Consider the following 8,936-nt stretch of genomic DNA (forward strand, 5'->3'; position numbering starts at 1 on the left):
GGGCACAGAGGAGATTATAGAATGCACATTGAATAACTATAAAGGAAAAAATGATTAAGTTTGATCAAAAATGATCTATATATATCTTAAGGATATAACTTTGAGTAAAGGCACTTCTCTGTGTGAAGCATCAACATCTGGAATCAAGCAACAATTAAATCTGGAACCTGCAATAAATCTTACACTTTATATAGCATTCCTCAAATATCATTCAATCCATTTCAAAGCAAAAGCCATTTCCTATCACTGGAATCAGTTCCTTTTTATGACTGGCTGCAGTTTTACAGTAATGCATGACTGATGATTTCTGGAATGTTATGGTTAATCTATGAAAGCGGTCCATTGATTTCTATGGCAACCTGCTCGCTCACGTCAGCCATTGACAACAGACTGAACAATGTCATTCATCATATGTATGAGGTCTGGGAGATAATGTGTTTTTGTGTGAGAGTGGGAAAGACACAGGGAGGGGGAGAGGGCTAGGGAGCATCTTCACAGAGTATGTACACATACATGCGGATGTGATTTCTATGCATGAGTATGTGTATGTGTGTTTCCAGGCAGCAGAGAAGCGAGGTAGAGGCTGACGTCAAGCGGCTGACCTTGGGTCTGGATGTGTTTACCGCTGTGTGAAGTGTCTGTTCTGGCCAGCGGTGATGCAGCCCATGAATCTGGAAATCACTGCTGCATGTGTGCGAGGCCACGCCGACATGCCAAGCGAGTAAAACGCACACTGCCACCAGCCTTGTAGGGTGTTAGAGTGACGCCTAAATACAAGCCGACAGAAATAGAAACACACAAAGCTACCTACGCATCCACACACACTCTTTCATATTTCACACTTTCAGCTGAAGTGCTAGACACACAGCCATAAACATCCAATTACCACCAGGGCTTTGTTTATATGCTGATTATTAGCAGAGAAGTCATACTTTAATGCTGAAACTCTCTGTTGTGTTGTATTATTGATGACTAGCTGGGTGGCAGAGTAAGCCAGTGGGGTTTTTGTAACTTTATTTTGTTGATATTTACTTATGCAGTTGTGTCATACTCTAGATCACATCTCCTGCTCTCGTTGCTGTTTAGTTCCTCCAGGTCACATCACCGGAGAGATTGCAGAATGCATCAACCGTCAAGTTACCGAAGGTGACAGCACTTTTTTCTATTGATCTACAGGGGGTAAACAAAAGAACAGAAAGACTTTACAATGCAATACAATGTCCCTGCAGCAAATACCAAGTTGTCAAGTTGGTGAAACTTGTGATTTTCACTTTTTTAATTCTTTCACAGCTGCTAATTCAACTCGATGGCCATTTGTGAGGTTGCAGATTACACTGAGAGGAAGATACAGGGTCCACCTGTGGCTACTGTTCCTCTCTGTCAGAACGGGTTCCCTGTGTTTTGCCATGTGTTGTCATGATTTTTGAGACGGCCCTCCTCCCCCTTCCATGTTACATAACATTCCCATTCCCTGGTGAAAAGGATTTATCTCCAAACTGTGAGCTTTTCAAGAAAAATATCCTTCTTTTCAGCTTGATTAGAGGGCAGTTTGAGAGAATCCAATTGTGAGAGAATTTTTTTAACCAATAAAGGAGCATGTATTATTTTGACTTAAAACGTGGAGATTCTTTTTTTTCAGCAGATAGTGATTAGTGGATTTTTTCATCTGGCAGTAATCCTGTGGTCTCTTTCTGCCAAACAAGATACAAACATTATACACTGAATACCAACTGACCATTTGCTAAGCCCTGCCTCCCTTAGTTACTGTTGCTACACAAAGAGGGAATTTTATTCTAAAAAGACTTTAATTTTGAAGGTTACCCATATATTTTTACTAACCAAAACTGATGTTTGGAGTATATTTTTGCACAGAATGATGGCTGTAAATTTTGTTGCCCATCACTTCCTGTACATTGAAAACTTTTTCTTCTTCTTAATGTCCAGTATGAACAAGGGGAATTACAGCAAGCAACACCTGTTTCCATATTCAAATGGGCACCCTACAAAGCAGCTGTCCTTCAATGTCCAAGATTCACATCTTCACTATCTCTCTTAAACATTACAGTACATCACTCTGAGATGATCCACCTCTTCTTCACGATTGGGTAAAAACTCAGTTAGTTAGAGTTTCCCATATACTACTGACAGTTCAGGGAGACTCTAGAGTCTTTTAAAAGGACATTTGGGGTTTGCCGTGCCAGTTTCTGAACATATGTAAGTGGTTTTATTAAATCCATATAGAGCTTAAATTCTTGGGATGCTGAACTCTCTAGCCTTTCTAATTTTATAATTTTTTCTGCCGGCATGCAGTGAATGCATCAATGGTAAAAGCTTCTCAGTGTGAGAAACACTGTAATTTGTGCATGGCTTAGGTCTTATTACAATCTTTTTAGGGTTGTTTGTTCCGTTTTGGGAGTCTACGAGCTGTAAGTATGTTACAGTTTGTTGTTGTATTACTTGATTAATCCCTCAACGGGGAAATTCCCTTGTCACAGCAGCATTTACGTGAAATAAATAAATACAGATATAAAAAAACTATTGTAAAGTGGTAAAGCTATGTAATCCATGTGGCTTCTAGAAACCACTTTATGAATAAAATGTATTCTACTATAATCAGTTCTTCCAGTTTACTTGTTTTATGTTTGTTATTTCCATCAACCTTCTATGTCATCTTATAGTTATCAACACTTTTTGAATAAAATTGAGTAGTTAACAAGAAACAGTTTTTTTAAGTCTGATCAAACAAAATGAAATCAATGGTTTTCAGAAAGATGAGAAATTAATTTAATCATTATTATGCTATTGGAAAATGGAAAAACAATAACTCAAAACCACCTGTTTGGTCATTTCAATGTCTCTTAGTCAGTGTTTGTGGCCACTGTTCAACATTAAATTAATTAACAGTGTTGTGACTGATACACCAGCAAGTGAGAGATTTACTGTCAGGCATGTTTATACCTCTAACAAAAATGCTCTGACAATACTTCATTTCTTTCCGTCCTTCGATTTTATTTTACCCCTGAGTCCCCCCTCCCACCTTTCTCAGTCTGTTCAGGGTATGGCATGCCTTTTTGTGTTTACCATCAGTCAACCATTAAGAACCACGTTCCGTTGAATCACAGCTCCCAGAGTGGGAAAAAGTGTCGCAAATTAGACTTAGTTTAACTGCTACTTCACCAATGAGTCATAAGTGATTCCTGCTTCATGCTCCACACATTACCCAGACTAAACACACAGACAGACAGTTTGGAGAGTATGAGGAATCCTGGGAAACTCTCTCTTCCTGTTGACTGGCGTTGTGCCCAGAGGGGTTTCCATGTTTCTGTGATGATCTGAGGAATAACTCAGATGTAGCCACATACGAGGACAGCATGGCGTACACCGGGACATTTTTGAATAATAACATCACCATTCCATAAAGCATCGAGCCTCCTAGATTCTAGTCTGGCTAATGTTACAGCTAGCGCTAACATAGAGCTGAAAGGATGAGATGTACTTGGGCAGCATAGCTTAGCTGTCTGGTGTTTCACATCTATGTATGAAATGGAATAGTTCCTCTGATTCTGTGAGCAGCTGAAGGGAGACCAGATGATAAGTTTACTTCCTGTGCAACACACAATTCATTTTTGATCCTCACTAGACCTCACAAGAGTTGATTCAAACCAAACCAAATCAGATAAATAAATCAAATTTAGACTCATGCTTGTTAAAATGCAGTCACTGGAACAACTCTATCATTTTTGCAGCTTCAGAAATAAATTACACACATCTATTGAGCAATTGGTTTTAAATAACCAAGATGTATCTGGCAGGGGATGACTGTTTGTTGCTAAGGGTTTGGCTATTTAGTCTAAACTTTAGCCTGGCTACAGCACCGCAGAGTCAGATCTATCTGTCAATAGAGCAGTCAGCAGTCCTCAGCTGGACCCTTAATGCCGGGTCCTCAGGGCCCAGTGAGCTAGTCTAGTGGGCCGTTAATGGGTCCACACTCTTAGCATCACCTCATCACTCAGCTTCTGGGAAAGCATGGTTAGAAAAATAGCATGTGAAATCCCTGCTAAGATTTTATTCTTCACCTTAAAAGGAATGCTTGCTGTCATAAATGTTCTGCCGCTGCTTATCACTGCAGTCATTGTAACGATGTAGTCGTGCATTTCACACAAAACCAAAATCTTCCACCTGGTGATCACCAAAGTCATGACATTTCATCCTTAGGGGACCGAAATTGTCTGCACAAAATTACAAAATTACCATCGGTGAGTGGTGGACTGGCTAAAAATCTAACCAGGTCATCTACAATACTCATCTTGCGAAGAAGCTGGACTTCTTGGAACCGTATAAATCAGTGTCGTTTGAGGAAGTACTGGCAGCTATGGAGGTGGGTGCTAGGTGTGATGCAGAGAGAAGACACTGTTTATTAAACAGCGCCCATAGAGGTTAACGTAGATGCTGCTAGCATAATTTATTCCAGTACTGGACTGTATTTCTTCATTGGAAGAAAACCAATGAACGGCACTGAAGGTATTTCTCAATGGAAAAGACGTTTTCGCTCTCCTCTTGACTGGCGTTTGTAAGAGTTTGACTACGTTATATGGTTGGATTGGTTGAAGTTTGCTCGTGATAGATGATGATTGATGGTACATCCAGTCACCTGCTGAGTACTTTTTGACTGTTTCCAAGATGGTTCCGTGTAATAAACCATCTGAGGCAGTCAGGTTACTGTACTACCGGTGCCACTCAAGGACAGCGAGTACCTTATCTCGCCAGCATGACTTTCTCAAGAAATCTGGTGCCATGGTAACACACCACATGGCATATGGCTTGATTTAGACGCGTACTTTCCATCTTGAATAAACCTTTCAAACATATACGCATATATAGCCATGCATCATTATATGATTTTATTTCTATTTTATGTAAATGTTATCCATTATCCATTTTGAAGTAATTCCGGGCCCCACAGTTTATCCATATTTTATCCACTTATATTAGCGATGTGTGTCATGTGGTAGCATACTATAAGAATGGTTAAAAACAGCACCCATTACATTTTTCCTGGACAGCCATTTACTCCTCCTTTCCCACAGCGCTCCTATAAAAGGTCTGCTCTCTATCATTGTTGTGTGCCAGCTATTTGTCTAATAGCTAATAATTTCTCTTCTTATGAAAACCGTTAATACTGCTGCCTCTTCCCTCCTTTGAAAATGGGACATATCAAATACGTGCTTTACATACTGCTAACTCTGACCTTTTGTATTTAGGGGGGAATTATATTCCCTCAGCAGACAAACACAAAAGCAAGTATCTTTATAATGACACATCTAAAATGTTCTAATCTACCACAGTTTTCATTTTTGGCTAACATGGAGCTGTGTCTTGATTTATTATATGAGAAATAAAACTGTAGAAGACTGGTATCCCTCAATATAGAGAGGAATAATCAAGTAATTTCAATCTGGACTGAATTTGTTATTGTGTGCAGGGGAAATTAATGGAGGGAACTTTATGTAACACCATGTGACAGTAAACGTAGTGACCTTTCATGACAACAGTGCAAATGGAACTCAGGGGACAGGTATAAGCACAAAGAGATCAACCAGGCCAGAAAGAAAATTTGTTTTTGTGCAGAAAAAATGACCTCTGCATGATCAGTCTGGCTTTTCTGTTCATGAATTTGTTTTATGCAGTTTGACTCTCTGCTTGTCTCTACTTGCCACATATGTAGTTAACCCTGTGTATTTACTTTGTGATGGAAAAGAGTCTCATTCCCTCTTTTTCTCCCTGATTTTTAAAATGCAGGCACATAACTGCACTTCAGCACCTCAGGCTTTAAGCTCAAGTGTAAGTATGGCCTTTTTAACCCCCTGAGTGCTCCCTTCCTTTAACAACTGACACCACCATCCTTATCTCTCTTTCAGGGCAGCTACAGCCCATGGAGGAGCCTATTCACTTACCATAAAGAAAAGGTTTGAGTTACAGGGTCACTGAGGGACTTCTAGAAGTTTCCAAAGCAGGCCCATGCAAGCTGCGACTGACTCATTCTAACTCAAACAAAATCAGGTGCTGCTTTCATAAAGATTTATATTTTCTGAGCTGAAAAAAAGTAACTTTAGTGTCTGAAGTTATGTTTTGGAAGACATTATGTTTCATGATGTACCAAAAGTAAGCGTGTTAAAGCCTTTCCTTCAGTGTCCCAGTCGAGCTCCTGCTCCTTTGGTCAAAATAAAGTTCCTCATCCATCTTGCTTTCTGGCAGCAGCCACTTGAAATCTGCATTTGTGTCTGAACCAGTAGTTCTCCCTCACCTTAGGGAGTGACTTTAGTTAGTTAGCATTCATGTTGCTTTGTTTTCCTGGTGTCCACAGGCTGCTGGGTTCATGTGTGTGACTGTTCTTCACCCACCTACTCTATCAAAAAAGGTTCATTTATTTATCATTCATCATTCTAACCCACAGGGTTTTATAACAATATGTAAGCTGTACTACCGTACCATGATAGAAAAGCAAAAATTAAAAAAGATTTTATGGTGGATTGCGGAGAATGAATTGAGGAGTCTTACAACATGAGGGTGGGGGGTACTGTCTTTTACTATGCTTTGAGCTCTGCGCAGGCACCTCACTTCACCTCACTAATGCTGGGTGGACACTGACTACCAATGATCTGCTGAGCGGTTTTAATCATCCACAGCAGAGCAGTCCTGTCCTGGTCATGCACGTCCCACTCCAGTTTGTGATGTTTCCAGTCAGGATGCTTTTTATCGCTGCCTGTAAAAGCTAACAAGAACTTGGAATGTGAATTTTGCTTTCTTAAGTTTCCTTTAGAAATACAGTCGTTTTGAGCTTTCTTAACCAGGGTTGAGATGTAAAATAACCATTACAGGTTCTCAGTGATGTTGATTCCCAGGAACCTGAAACTGTTCACCTCTTCCAGTTCAGCTCCCCTGATGTGATTGTGTCTTTGCCTCCTTTTTCCTAAATTCAGCTCCTTGGTTTTGCTGGCACTGAGCAGCCGGTTGGTTTCTATGCACCACTCTGACTGTTGATTTCCTCCCGATATGGAGTCTCATCGCTGTTTGAAATCCAAACAACAATGGGGGTGTCATCTGCAAACTTCACAACAGAGTTGTCTCCATGATGGGGGCACTTTTGCTTTTGTAGCTTGTGATGTTCTGGATCACTTGCCACATATCTTTGGTGTTGTAGGTCGTGGAGTCTCTGTTATGTCTCCACTTTGCCTCTTTGATACTAGTCTCTCTCTGGTAGTGTTGTATGGTTCCTTGTCACCTGACCGAAAGGCAGCTTTTTTGGTTCTGGATAGGGCCCTCACCTCTCCATTCATCCGGGCTTTCTGGCTGGGGAATGATTTTATCGTCTTTGTGATCACATCAGCCCCCTTTCTGATTTATGATTTCGCTGTTGATGTATATTTCTCAAGATTAATGCACTCCAACCACTCCTGTAGAGCTGCTGTAGCTTCATCTGTTTGTTTGTTTTTCCTGATGGTCTGACCCTTATAATGATAACAACATTATTCCTTCTGTAACATGTGTTTTGTTTTATACGGAGTATTAGGGCCAGACTAAGAGAAAAAATTATATAAAGTCATAATATTAGGTCTACGAGAATAAAGTCATAATATTACGAGAAAAAAGTTGTAATAATACGAGAATAATGTAATAATAATACAAGAAAAAAGTCGTTTTAATGAGAAAGAAGCTTTATTCTCGTAATATTATGACTTTATTCTCGTAATATTACGACTTTATTCTCGCAATATTATGACTTTATTCTCGTAATATTATGACTTTATTCTCGTAATGTTACGACTTTATTCTCGTAGACCTAATATTATGACTTTATTCTCGTAATATTAGGACTTTATTCTCGTAATTGCCAAAAAGTCTGGCCCCCGGTTTTAGCATAAAACTATGCAACGCCAACATAAAAATGGATGAAAGTTGTAATGTTCTCTTTTTTTTTGGTCTGCACACATTATGGTCCTCTGACATACATTATACACACTTTTTCAAATCAGATTAATAAGAGGATACAATAGGTGTGTCCAACCCACCTGCCATCTTGATCCCAAAATAAATGTTGTTTTAAATAAAGTTTGATTTACAGTGTATTGCCTGTCTTTTTGTAAAATATTTGTACCTCAGCCAAGACAGGCAGGTATCCACTTGAACAAGAATAATATATAGAATATGAACTTCATGAACTGGGAGTCTGTGTGAACACCTATGTGTGTCATCATGCATATATTGGCATGTTCACACCGGTGATACAGTATACATACAGACACAAAGTGAGTGTGGACACGTGTATTATAGAACATCCACACACACACACACACACACACACACACAGAGAGAAACACATCCATCCCTCCCAACCCTTATGACCTTACTTCACCTAGCTATATTAATGGTTAAAAATCATTGACTGTAGCTATATGTATTTGTTATGGGCCATTAATACATATGTTTTCGGTTTCCAGGCTGCAAAAAGGCCTTTTCTATTCTGGTAAGCCACCTTTTTTCTTTTCAGCTAGTTTGTTAATTCAAGCAGGAATTGGGCTCTTCAGCCACTTACCTGGGCTGCAGGGCTTCTGGACTACTATCCTCTTACTACATCTTCTTAAATTGATGGGTTGATGTAAGAAACCTTTATTAAAAGCTTAATAAAATTTAGGACTGCAAATATGATGGCTCATTATAAAGCCATCATCAAATTAAAAAGCATCTTTGCCATGCAAGTCACTGGAAAAGTAGCAGCTGTAAAATGGTGAATATCTTTTTCTGAGCATTACAGACCAGCAGGAATTACTCATTTTGTTATCAGACTTTGATCTTGGAAAGATGATGATTAAGATGATTAATTAGTTTCATTCCTTTCATGTGCGGAAAGCCAACAGGAGGATAGCCAGTTTGGTCAA

Source organism: Dicentrarchus labrax, unplaced genomic scaffold, assembly GCF_905237075.1.
Source record: "Dicentrarchus labrax unplaced genomic scaffold, dlabrax2021, whole genome shotgun sequence".
Taxonomy (NCBI): domain Eukaryota; kingdom Metazoa; phylum Chordata; class Actinopteri; family Moronidae; genus Dicentrarchus; species Dicentrarchus labrax.